Source organism: Neodiprion lecontei, chromosome 2 (assembly GCF_021901455.1).
Source record: "Neodiprion lecontei isolate iyNeoLeco1 chromosome 2, iyNeoLeco1.1, whole genome shotgun sequence".
Classification (NCBI taxonomy): Eukaryota; Metazoa; Arthropoda; class Insecta; order Hymenoptera; family Diprionidae; genus Neodiprion; species Neodiprion lecontei.
Window position 1 is genome coordinate 41,579,823 of NC_060261.1, and position 11,083 is coordinate 41,590,905.

The following is an 11,083-nucleotide window of genomic DNA, read 5'->3' on the forward strand; positions in this document are numbered from 1 at the left end:
GTATATAAAATATTATATTTACTATAAATCATTTTACAGTTGACTATAAACAAGGGATTGACCTGATGGATTGTAAACGTAATGTATTGTCTTGGGGGGATAATTGCGGAGGAATTGTTGCGAATACGTCACTACGGTAACGGTCTACTATAAAATTTCGTCACACTTTTTAGAAAGCGTACGGAATTACATATACGTATAATATATCTGCAATAAAAATATACTTCATCATAATTTGCAGCGATCATTGAATTCGATAGCAAATTTCTTAACTGTCGAAATCTCACCTGATTTTATGATTCTCTCTCCAAGTATTTTATCGCTGATCTTTTTACAAGTTTTATTACACAATATTATCAATGAAACGTATCAAGAGATGGAGTGTCGGAAGACCTGGATCGCATTTACAAATCTTATAAGATTTGGGTAAGAATTTATTTTTAATTAGGGGATAATCGACCTGACGCAGTGATGTAAGGATCGTAAATTCTGAATACTTTACTCGACTTGTGTAACACAAACTCATTTCGTAATTCTTTCGAAATCGCTGTACCTTCATACTTAGTTTCTGATATGTAACAGAAAAAATCTGCGCGCAGATTCGTGCGGTATACATTTCGATTTATTGCAAAGTTCGTTTCACGAAAGATAGACAAAAGAAAATTACACAAGAAATGAATCCATCTAATAGATGTGATTTCGTAATTTCTTTTCGATTTTTCTAGCATCCTGACTTTGCAGTATCACAAATATGAATAGTACATTTGACAAATGTACAACAAACACTTGCGCGAAGCATTCGAAACGGGAGTAAAAATGTTCAACCTGACAGATAATAAATGTTTTGTACAATAGTATAATAAAGACAATTTCGTATCTGAGGATCTGTAATGATTGCAAAACGCACGTAATTCGATTCGAACTAAAAGCGAGATGATTTTTATTTAAGACTTGATCCTCTTCCCGCCATCTTTGACGTTCCATCGCTAAAGCAACACGCGGCTGGTCCAACAATAAGATAAATTCGAGCGAGTCTGAACGATCGCCTCCCCCAAGCGGGAGAATCGGACGGACAGTCGGGCGCGGCGTTGGTCGATGATCGAGAATCGAGGATCGAGGATCGAGGATCGTGGATCGGGGATCGAGGATGTGTGGGACCGCGGTGCGCTATCCACACCGAAATTCGAGTGAGTATAAGGGCGGAGGCAAGGGAACGGCTGGGTGTAGGTGAAAACGCAGACGTCGTCCATGCGGCCCAAGATCGAGCCTTCGGCGGGGTCTCACAAGATCTCACGCGGTGCTCCAGCGGTGCCGAGCTGATGCCGAACCTGCAGGTCTGACGCAGCCTGATGAAGATAACGCCAGGGTGGTTTGAATTACGGTCCGGTCCAAGCAATAATAAATTCCACCAAACATTCGTTTTCGTACACGCAACTTTATGTCCTCCTTAGCCAGACTAAGCGCCCTCGACCAGCGTCATTTAGTATCCTTCTGATGCGCCTAATAACCTGATCCTTGCATCCTGTACTTTTATGCCTCGTTAAATGTCTGCTGGATTTGTCATCTCGTCGTCGACTATGCGACTGCGATCTCTTTTCAGGTGATAAATCGATAAATCCGCTAATTGCATTGTACCGTAGGTGTCCTCGAACCAATTTTCAAGGTGGACGCTCAAGGTCAGGCTTTTCTCGATACGAGATCTCCCGATTCTTACACGCATCGTAATCCGAAGCCCCGCGATTCGTCATTCAACGGCATCATCGAGCACCTCGCAAGTTCAATATTTGCAAATCATCCCGGCGCTTCTACCGCGCGCGTGAGTTACTCTGCGAAATATGATTCATAGATAAGACCGTAACGCACGCGGCTGTCTTGATTTAATTGGGCCCCCGAGAATTAAACGGAGAACCCCCGCGGCTGAGGCCAATCAGTTCCTTCGAAGGCTCTGGCACGGACGAACAGAAATATGGCCGGTTGGCACGAGAATTGTGCGCGAAGATCACGCCGTTCGTCCGGGGATGACGAATCCTTGAAGAGACTTACCTCTCATCTGCGGCTACAGGATCGAGCGTTTCACCTGCTCGTTTGATGGTAAAAATTCAGGAGCCCCGAGACGTGGTGTGACACCATAGTCAAGAACCGGCAGGCACGAAGAGGAGGAATCTGAGCTTGCAACTCCAAACTGTGCTTCGGGGATGAGTGGCAGAGAAGCGTGGCGCGGGACGTTAAATCGATCGGAACGAAAAGGGAGCGACAGAAGTCTCGTTACGACGATGCTACAAAGGTACGGGAATAAAGAAGCTCCGCAGTTCTGATTGCGAGCCCTCGAAAAAAGCCGGCGACCGTTGTTCGTTGTAACGTGTGCGTAGTGGAGGTTTGTAAAAGCTTTCCACCACTCCACGATCCTCGATCTCAAGTGTACACGTTACTTTGTACCGTTGCAGCGAAATTGCGCGCTTTCGAATCCGACAAAACCGCACGAGGATGAAGATCCTGCTTTTCTCTCATCATTTCACTTTGAGGGAGAGTGATGTTCGGAGCTTTCTCTAGCATCCTTATCCTTGGGTTGTAAAATTGATAAAACACCATTCGGCAGCAACTAATCGCTTGTTTGGTTATAGATTCCATCCGAAGGAACAGTCGCCGTATAACGATTCCTGTGCTTTACATCAACAATAGCACGAATGGTTCGAGATTAATTTCGTAAACGTACAATCATATCCGTGCCTAATTTCAGGCAATAAACATGTCCGTCTTTCGACCGTAACGCGGATGCTCGAGCTTGCGCAACAACTTTCATGAGGGGAAAAACTCTCTCTTCGAATCTCCCCACGGCTCGCCTTCCGACCGGGGATTGTCAATCGATATCCGTTCGCGTGAATCACCGCGTTTCATATTTTTCGACGTTGAATCGTGTGCAAGTTTACCGCTTAAATCTGTGCCTACGTTCAGGTGAAGGTACGTACATCGGTATAACGGAACTTTCGCTGTTACACAGGTACCCACATGTAGGTAATACAAGTTTCACAAAGCGAGAACCGCGCGATCACCGGAATGCATCGATCAGCGGAGAAATCGTTTGACGTTCCCGCGCGTGCAAGATACCCGATCGATAATTATGACTTGTTGAAGATCGCACGGTATCCGTACAACAGGCGTTACTTTCCCGATTTCAGAGTGTTAGTATACGTGTACAAAGGCCACAAGCAACGCTGTATCCAACATTTTTAATCCAGATGATCCAAAGAATCCGCGTGGCTCGAAAACTTGATTTTTTTTTTTCCGCAGATCATTTTCACGCGATCAATCATCGACAGTTCTCGAGCCTCGGTAAACCGGACACGATTTCACAAAATTTTTTACCAACGATAACGTTTCAGCTAGTCATCTCACAGACAAATATGACAATATTAATACGGAGACTGACATATGCTGGCTGCAAGAACGATGTGACGAGGTGAACCGATAATTCCCAGAGGAAGAAGAATGACGGCTTTCCATTCGTTCAAGTTTCCGTTCTTTCATCCGAATATGCTCTTCCATTCCGGGATTATTTGACGAGGGCGGAGTTGTATATTTCACCGATTGCCACAAGATCCGCGATAGAAACGTCCGGTGAACGAAATCTCTCGGGTTCGTAAGCGGACGTGAGAATCGAGTAAGTTGCCAGGTGAGTCCGAGCGAGTAAGAGTCGGAGGATGATCGTGCGAAGGGTGAGCGAGGAGAGGCGGCGGAAGGATCATATCGTATCATATACTAACCGCTCCTCCTTCGAGGAGCTCATATAATTGCTGGCATCCATAACGCTGATGTATTTACGACATTAACTCGCCCTCCCCCGCCCCCCCCCCCCCGCCGTTTCCCCCTGTTCTCTCTCTTCCGTTCCTCCCTGTCCTGTCCTCCTCGACCGCCCCGTCATGCAGCCGCAGCCACAAGTAGAAATAATTGGTTGAAAACAGCGCGCTCTCGACCGGCAATATATCCAGCTTACACCCCGCTGTCGCATCGCTTAGATCACTTCCCCACCGCCGAAACTTATAGCATGCCTCTGCCTACCTGCCCGGCTCTATCTGTATACCGGGAGGCGGGGGCCCCGTATTTTTATCCTCCTTTCTTTCCTTCTTTATTTCGTTCCGTTCCTCCGTTCCTTCGGTCTCACTCCTCCGCTCCTACTCGTCTCTTTCTCTCTCTCTCTCTCTCTCTCTCTCTCTCTCTCTCTCTCTCTCTCTCTCTCTCTCTCTCTCTCTCTCTCTCTCTCTCTCTCTCTCTCTCTCTCTCTCTCTCTCTCTCTCTCTCTCTCTCTCTCTCTCTCTCTCTCTCTATCCGTCTCTGCCTTCCTCGCTCATTTGAATAGCCCTTATTTATGAAAATTGAATCGAATATACGCCTCGCTTATGAAGGGAATCGGTAGCTGTCGGTTCGGCCCCGTTGGGGTCGCGGCTTTTAATTACGGATAAAGCGAGTGATAATGGAAACGCTGATGCCAGCAGCGTCGGTTCCATCATTTTGTTTCGTTCCTTGCAGCCGTTTCTACCGTGCAGAGGCACATTTACATCCGCACAGCTTTATACATGTCGGTTATAGGCATGTATCGTATACACGGTTATATACACACGCGAAAGCTCAGGGTTATCGGGGAGGAGTCGACAAACCCCCTCCCCTCCTCCTCCTCCTCCTCCTCCTCCCCCTCCCCCGTGCCGCTCGCCACGTTCGCCCCACTTTGCCGATAATCTCGAAATTGATTAGTCCTCGACAGCGTTCCTCTCGTCGTCTATTAACTGATAACGCGTCATCGGGTTCATTTGCTAATTGGATCTGTCGCGTAGGTGTATTATTATACCTGTAACCCAGATAGTATAGGTATACTTGTACCGTACGATGCTCGAGGAAAAAATTATAACGACAGAAATATACCTACCTGTTAACCGTTCCGATATTATTTTACTTTCAACTTCTTCTGGGCGAAAAGATTCTCCGCGACTTTCGCAAGAATTTTATACAGCCGTTGAAACCAGCGCGTCTCAATCGACTCGTCGTTACGTCGCATTTCGTTTTCCTTCTTTCTTGTTGTTTTCTTCTTCTCGCACAAGAATAACTCGCTGATGAAAAGAATCGTCGGTGTATAAATATATATATATATATATATATTTGAAGGAATTTGTATCGTCAAACGTCAACGATTCCTTCACTGTTATACATACTCATTTATTTATTCAAATGAGCTTAAAAATTTTATTCACAAACTTATTTTAAATTGAAAATAGATTTTACAGATCAACGCCACTACCTATATCAAATTCGTGAATAATTTTTTTTCTTCTCCTCAAAATAAGGTACGTATTCCCATTGAGTAAATTGTCTTTCACGATTTTGAAACTTACGTAATTATTGAAAGGAAAAAAAAAAAAACCAGGACAATAAACTCCAGCAACAAAAGTGTATGTCGCAAAGACGCGACCTAAAGTTGCAACAGCGCTTGTGAGACACGACAAATTTCGCGTGCGATAAACCGGAGAAAAAGTGTAATCTCGATCAAGATCGACGAACCTTTAACAGGACGGGATGAGGGGCAGTTCGGGTAGGGGGAGGGAGGGAGAGAGTTTGAATAACTCGGGACGAGAGCCGGAGAGCTAGGTCCCGGGTAAAAATAATTAAGGAGGGAATTACTCTTCCGATAAAGCGGCGGAGGTGTCGTAAATTCTTCCGTGTGACGGCAGCTTAATACCCCGCCGAAACGACCCGCGGGCAGATAACTCGAGCCTGTGTTTCAGCGACGCGTTACTGCCGCGGTAGGATGACAGACCAGAATTGCAACGCGTCGCGGCCATCTCTCCGGAGATATGCAAACGTCTTCCCGGTCGACGGCCGGGCATAACTCTCGCCACATCCACGGGACACAGACGCGAAACGAAGACACTATAAACCTCGATACCGGGCAAATAAAATCCCGGATTTACAGCCCTGATATCCCCGCGTACGTCGACGCGCAGGGTTCACGTCGAGCTGACGGTGTGGGTTGCCTCATCAGCCAGGATGGAACGCGCGCCGGTTGTCGGGCCCACCGGCTGGCTATCTTATTGCTCGGACAACCTGCGGCGCAGGAAAAAACCTCCGCGATTCCGCCGGAGCCCGTCTTTTTTCACCCTTATCGTCACCCGCTCCATTCCTGGTTCCGTCCACCATTTGAGGACCACCAATAAGCTATGCGACCCGTTCCGATACCGTTCGACACTCCGTCCACCGCCCACGCTCTAATTCCTTCGATCCCTGGCTGGTATAATAACGATCTGAGCTTTTCACCTTCGTGCGGGAATCGATGCACGGTCCAGGAATTCTGACGAATTTAAAGGATTGCTTTGGTAAATTACAAGTGCCTGCAAGAAGTTCGCTCGCAGTGTTGTAATGAGCTAAAAAAGCTCAATAACATAGATTCAAGCTGTTTTAACATATTACTCGTTGCGTGTCGTTTGAGGTCCTTGCCAGAAATGGTTGTGCAGAATCGTGGTTTGATCCACGAATACAATAAACGTCAAGCGATAAAGTTTTTTGTACCAGGTATAAAAAATTTCTCGACGAAACTCGCTTAAAGTCGGATCTTAGTCACGAAACGATTAACGAAAGATATCTACAGTCAAGTCAATTTGCGCAGAATTTTATGTTAGTGGCCGACAAATGGTGCCACGCATACACCTTATACGTGAAATTCCGTACTACTTTTCCGATAAAATAATTCTTGTTAATTTGAAACACTTTTATTGCAGATCAGAGCACACAGTGCATCCCTTTGTCCTTCAGGCTGCTAATACGAGTGTTTTTAGCTGGGGTGGACGAAGGTTGGAAGAGTCGATCAACGCTTCGGTAGCCGTTGGACGATGGAGGCAAGACGGACGAGGCGGCATTTAAATCGATCCTGGATGCGTAAAAGCACTTTTCCGCCCCTTTCCGTATATCCCCCCATGGTTTTCCGAGGGTTGTGGCACGTTACTTTCGTCCATCACTCGTGCAGCCATTGATTTGTCCTCGTCTAGGGAGTACCGAGGTATCCGTTAGATAGAATGATGAATGCAGACTCGTCTATTCCCGGCGACCATGTCAGGGATTCTTGACTCCCGGGCAGCCCGCGGTGGTCCTTCCATCCCGGTAAAGGACACCCTCCTAATTCTTCACGTCGTCCCCGCGAATCTCCCGCTCGTATTCCCGACTTCGAAGGACTTCGACGGGAGTCGTAACGAGACGGGGGACCGGAAGTGACCGCGCTTCCTGGATGGGTTCCTTGGGCAACATAGCGATAAGTACGGCCATCGTAAGGAGGACTCGAACACGCGCCAGGAGGCTCACCTGCTGGGTGTGAGGAACTCGCGTGTGCGAGGCGCATGTGGGAGAGGAATTCCGTGCGCGGGAGATCTCGTGCAATCTCGATCAACTATCGAGCGATTACTCCGGCGAATAATGAAGATATCCCCGATACCTAGCAAGACCCGGGATGAATACGTGTACGTAGCTATTCATTTACGTGGTCAGTCGAGCGCGACGACGAGAATTGAGCCCCACGCCTCGTGCCTGCGTGATAAATCTGCAACGAAGCAAATGGGCACCTTGTACGTACCTTGGAGGATCCATCCCGTTAATTAATCATCACTGGACTTTGCTCGGAAGGATAGCCGATGCTTGCACTCTTTACAACAGAAGTTTGACAGGTATTTCTCTGGTGTAAGAACGAGGCGAAAAATTCATCGATAAAAAGAATTTATGTTCCAAATGCGCAACCCTTTTACAGCCGAAAGGAAGGACTCGATCCGAGGATGTACGAAGAACGCATCTTTATATGAGTTACGCGGCTTGGCGAGAGATCCGCGGATTCTGAGAACGCGTATAATTAAACATGGCGTCGTTTCTGCAACCGAGCCGTTCCGTGTATAAGCGTGTGCATCTTTTCAATCCTGAGCTTCGTCTCTCTGTTCCCGCTTCGATCTTCCTTTAATACCGGCGAATCCCCCTCGGTGTGATCTATGTATCAAGAAGTTGTGAGGGCCGCAGCCGATCCTCCGCAGTGCAGGCAAACCGAACGGAACGGAACGGAACGGTAACGGACGGAACGAACCGTCGTGTCTGTCCCCCCGCATGCTTACTTTATTATCGAGGTTCAAATGAGAATTTATGTAGACATAAACGCTCGTGTCAGCGCTCGGCGTGGGTGTGGGGCGAATGGGGGCGGGGGCGGCGGAGGGGGAGGGGGGCAGCATCCCTGTCCCCGCATCTATCACTGCAGCACCGTGGCTATAAGCCCCGCGTTATACCCTCGGCACGCAGCTAGTCCCGTCTGAAAACGTTCGGCTTTGATCACCCCAGGCTTGTCTTTTATTTATTCCTGGAACATTAAACGCGTCCTGCAGCTACTCCTCGACCCCGGTTCCCTTCGATGTGTGCACCTTCGACTCCCGTATAGTCACCGATGCAACGTGTACCTAATGTAGCTACATATCGTGCACGCTGCTGCATGCGCGCAAATCGCGCTTCCAGGTACATACGTCGGGATATCTGCTCCCAGGACTGCGGGCAGAGGCTCAGCCTATCGACGATGACAGGATCATGCTCCGGGGGCCGAACAACATGTTCCGCGGAAAAGAACACCGGATACCTGCCACTGCGGAACCTCGATGCCGTTGCCTCTGCGACGTTATACTTACGTTGCGTAACGATACCAACGATCGTGTACGTCATTGACACCGCTATTTATCGTCCGGTATGCTGATTGCCTTGATGCTGCTCTCTCATGCCGAGTTGAGACGCGCGCAGCGTGATCAAAACGCTCGGTCAATGCTGGGCTAATTAATAGTTACTACTGAATGAAAAACCTTCTTGAGTAAAAATTCTCAGCAGGCTCGGACGAAGCCGTGATCAGAATTGACTTACCGCTTCATCAGGTACGCGTAAGGCTACCTGATCAGGACCTGACCAGAAGTGTAACGTGCCGTTTTAGAATGTCCTGATTAGGCGATGATTCGAAGTATCGGAACTGGATCGGGGCCTCATCAGGCGTTTATCGAGGCAGGTTGAGGCATTACCTGATCAGACTCGGGCTATGATTGTTCGGGTTTATTGATTTTTGACATAACGTATGAAATTATAATTATTATTATATAGATACAAAGTGAAGGCTTCTGAAAATGAGCTGCTGATATCTATAGACAGATGTCTACAAAAATAATAAACTGGCTAAACTGCGAAATGATATTTTGTACAATTTTGCAGGTGGATGGCGACATTTTATTACAAGTCATTTGGTACTTTTATCACGAGAACGTCAACGACTTCCGTGACGTTTGGTGGCTGCTCACGACAATTGCAACGTGTCAGGTTTAGTCAGGGTTAGATCACGTGCACCGGAGTAGAGTTTGCCTGATCAGAGCCTGCTGGGAGGTCAACCTGGTCTGGTTGAAATTCTACTCGGGGTACACGCTGCACGCAGTGTTGTATAATCCTGGATGATGAAGATCATTCCGGAAATTTCATACAAGACACATACAGATTCGGGACGAATTATGGCCCACCCTAACGCTCATAGTGACGCTCATCAACAACTGGCCATGCGTGATCGAGGCATTTTCCCCATAATAGAGGTTCGAGCTTCCCCGAGGAACTGCACTACCCAATCAAAGTCTGCTTCCTGAAAACGCTGCCGTTTTTCTCCTGGATACAGAAATATAACACGTGATCCGAAGCATTCGTCATATTCTTCTCTGCTACTTCCGAAAATCGTCTTTATTGTCGACGAGTAAAACTATTCAGTTATAGTTCGATTGTTGAACAGTTATTGGTAATGTGGGTTTTGTCGTCAATTTTCTTTGACATATGTGGTATATATCCTTAAAATTTACAGCCAGATCTGACTTTAACTGAAATTCGTGAGTCTGTGGAGATAAAACTTGAAGAAATATTTGGCCGCGGAACAAATCACACGGTCGACGTTCAAAATCACTGTACGATAAACACTGAGATTTATTGTTTTGCAAGAAAGTCTATGTATATAGGTATAGCGTGCATGAAGGTGGTTTGCTGTACTAGAGGTGAATGCCCGTAATAAATACGGGCAACGATCATATCGTACACGCGCATATAATATGAGAAGGCAGAGATTTGTTGGCAACTCGTCACGCGGGGATTCGTTGACCTTTACTTAATTATGAGATTATCGCGTTTTTCAAACGGTTTATACGAACAGGTATGAGCGCGGTATTGCTTATTACGAAAGTTTATAGGTACGTGTAAGTACGCTTTAAAATGCCTGTGAACTTTTGAGCTCTTTACAGATCTCTGGAAGCTCGACGTATCCGCGAGACTGTAATAATATTGACCCATAACGGTGTAACTTGTTCGACAGTAATTATTCTCGTCATCGTTTAACCACGACGTGTCACGAATCCCATGGACGGTTAAATACATATTGCAATATATTATAATTGCGCTGTAACGTCACCCCATTGCACAGCGGGCTGCAGGGTAAACGTGCGTCGTTAAATTAAGAGATAAATATAATGCAGAGCGGGGGAGCGCTGTAAGACGCTTAATGTCGGGCCACTGCGCGTTTCTAAATTTCCTCGCTTTGCTCGACTCGACGATCGACTCGTGCGCGGAGGCCTTTAGCTAGATTAACGCGGAAGTCGCCGTCACCACAAATCATTATTAGCATATTATCAGAGACACTTATCAGAGAACGCTGCGAGCCGACCCCACCCCCACCCCTCAAATAAGAGTCAATATAAATCACTGATTGTCTCCTCCTGGAGCAATAACTCATTCGTTAACAGGCATATAATTACGCCGGGTGGGCCGAGGTTACTCGAACGACGGGCGATGATATAGAACACTCGATCAAATCTTGAGCAACGTTAAATCCGGAGCATATTAATGCGCACGCATATTATACCCACGTTGGGGTCTCTTCGTGGCTTTCAGCCTGCGGAGAAACAAACGGCCCGAATAAAAAGGGAGAAACGAAAACCTGAATTACGCGTGTACAAATCATGCGCGCGGATCGCGTACATGGCGAATTAATGTCTCCTATTTCCTGTTTACCGTCAAA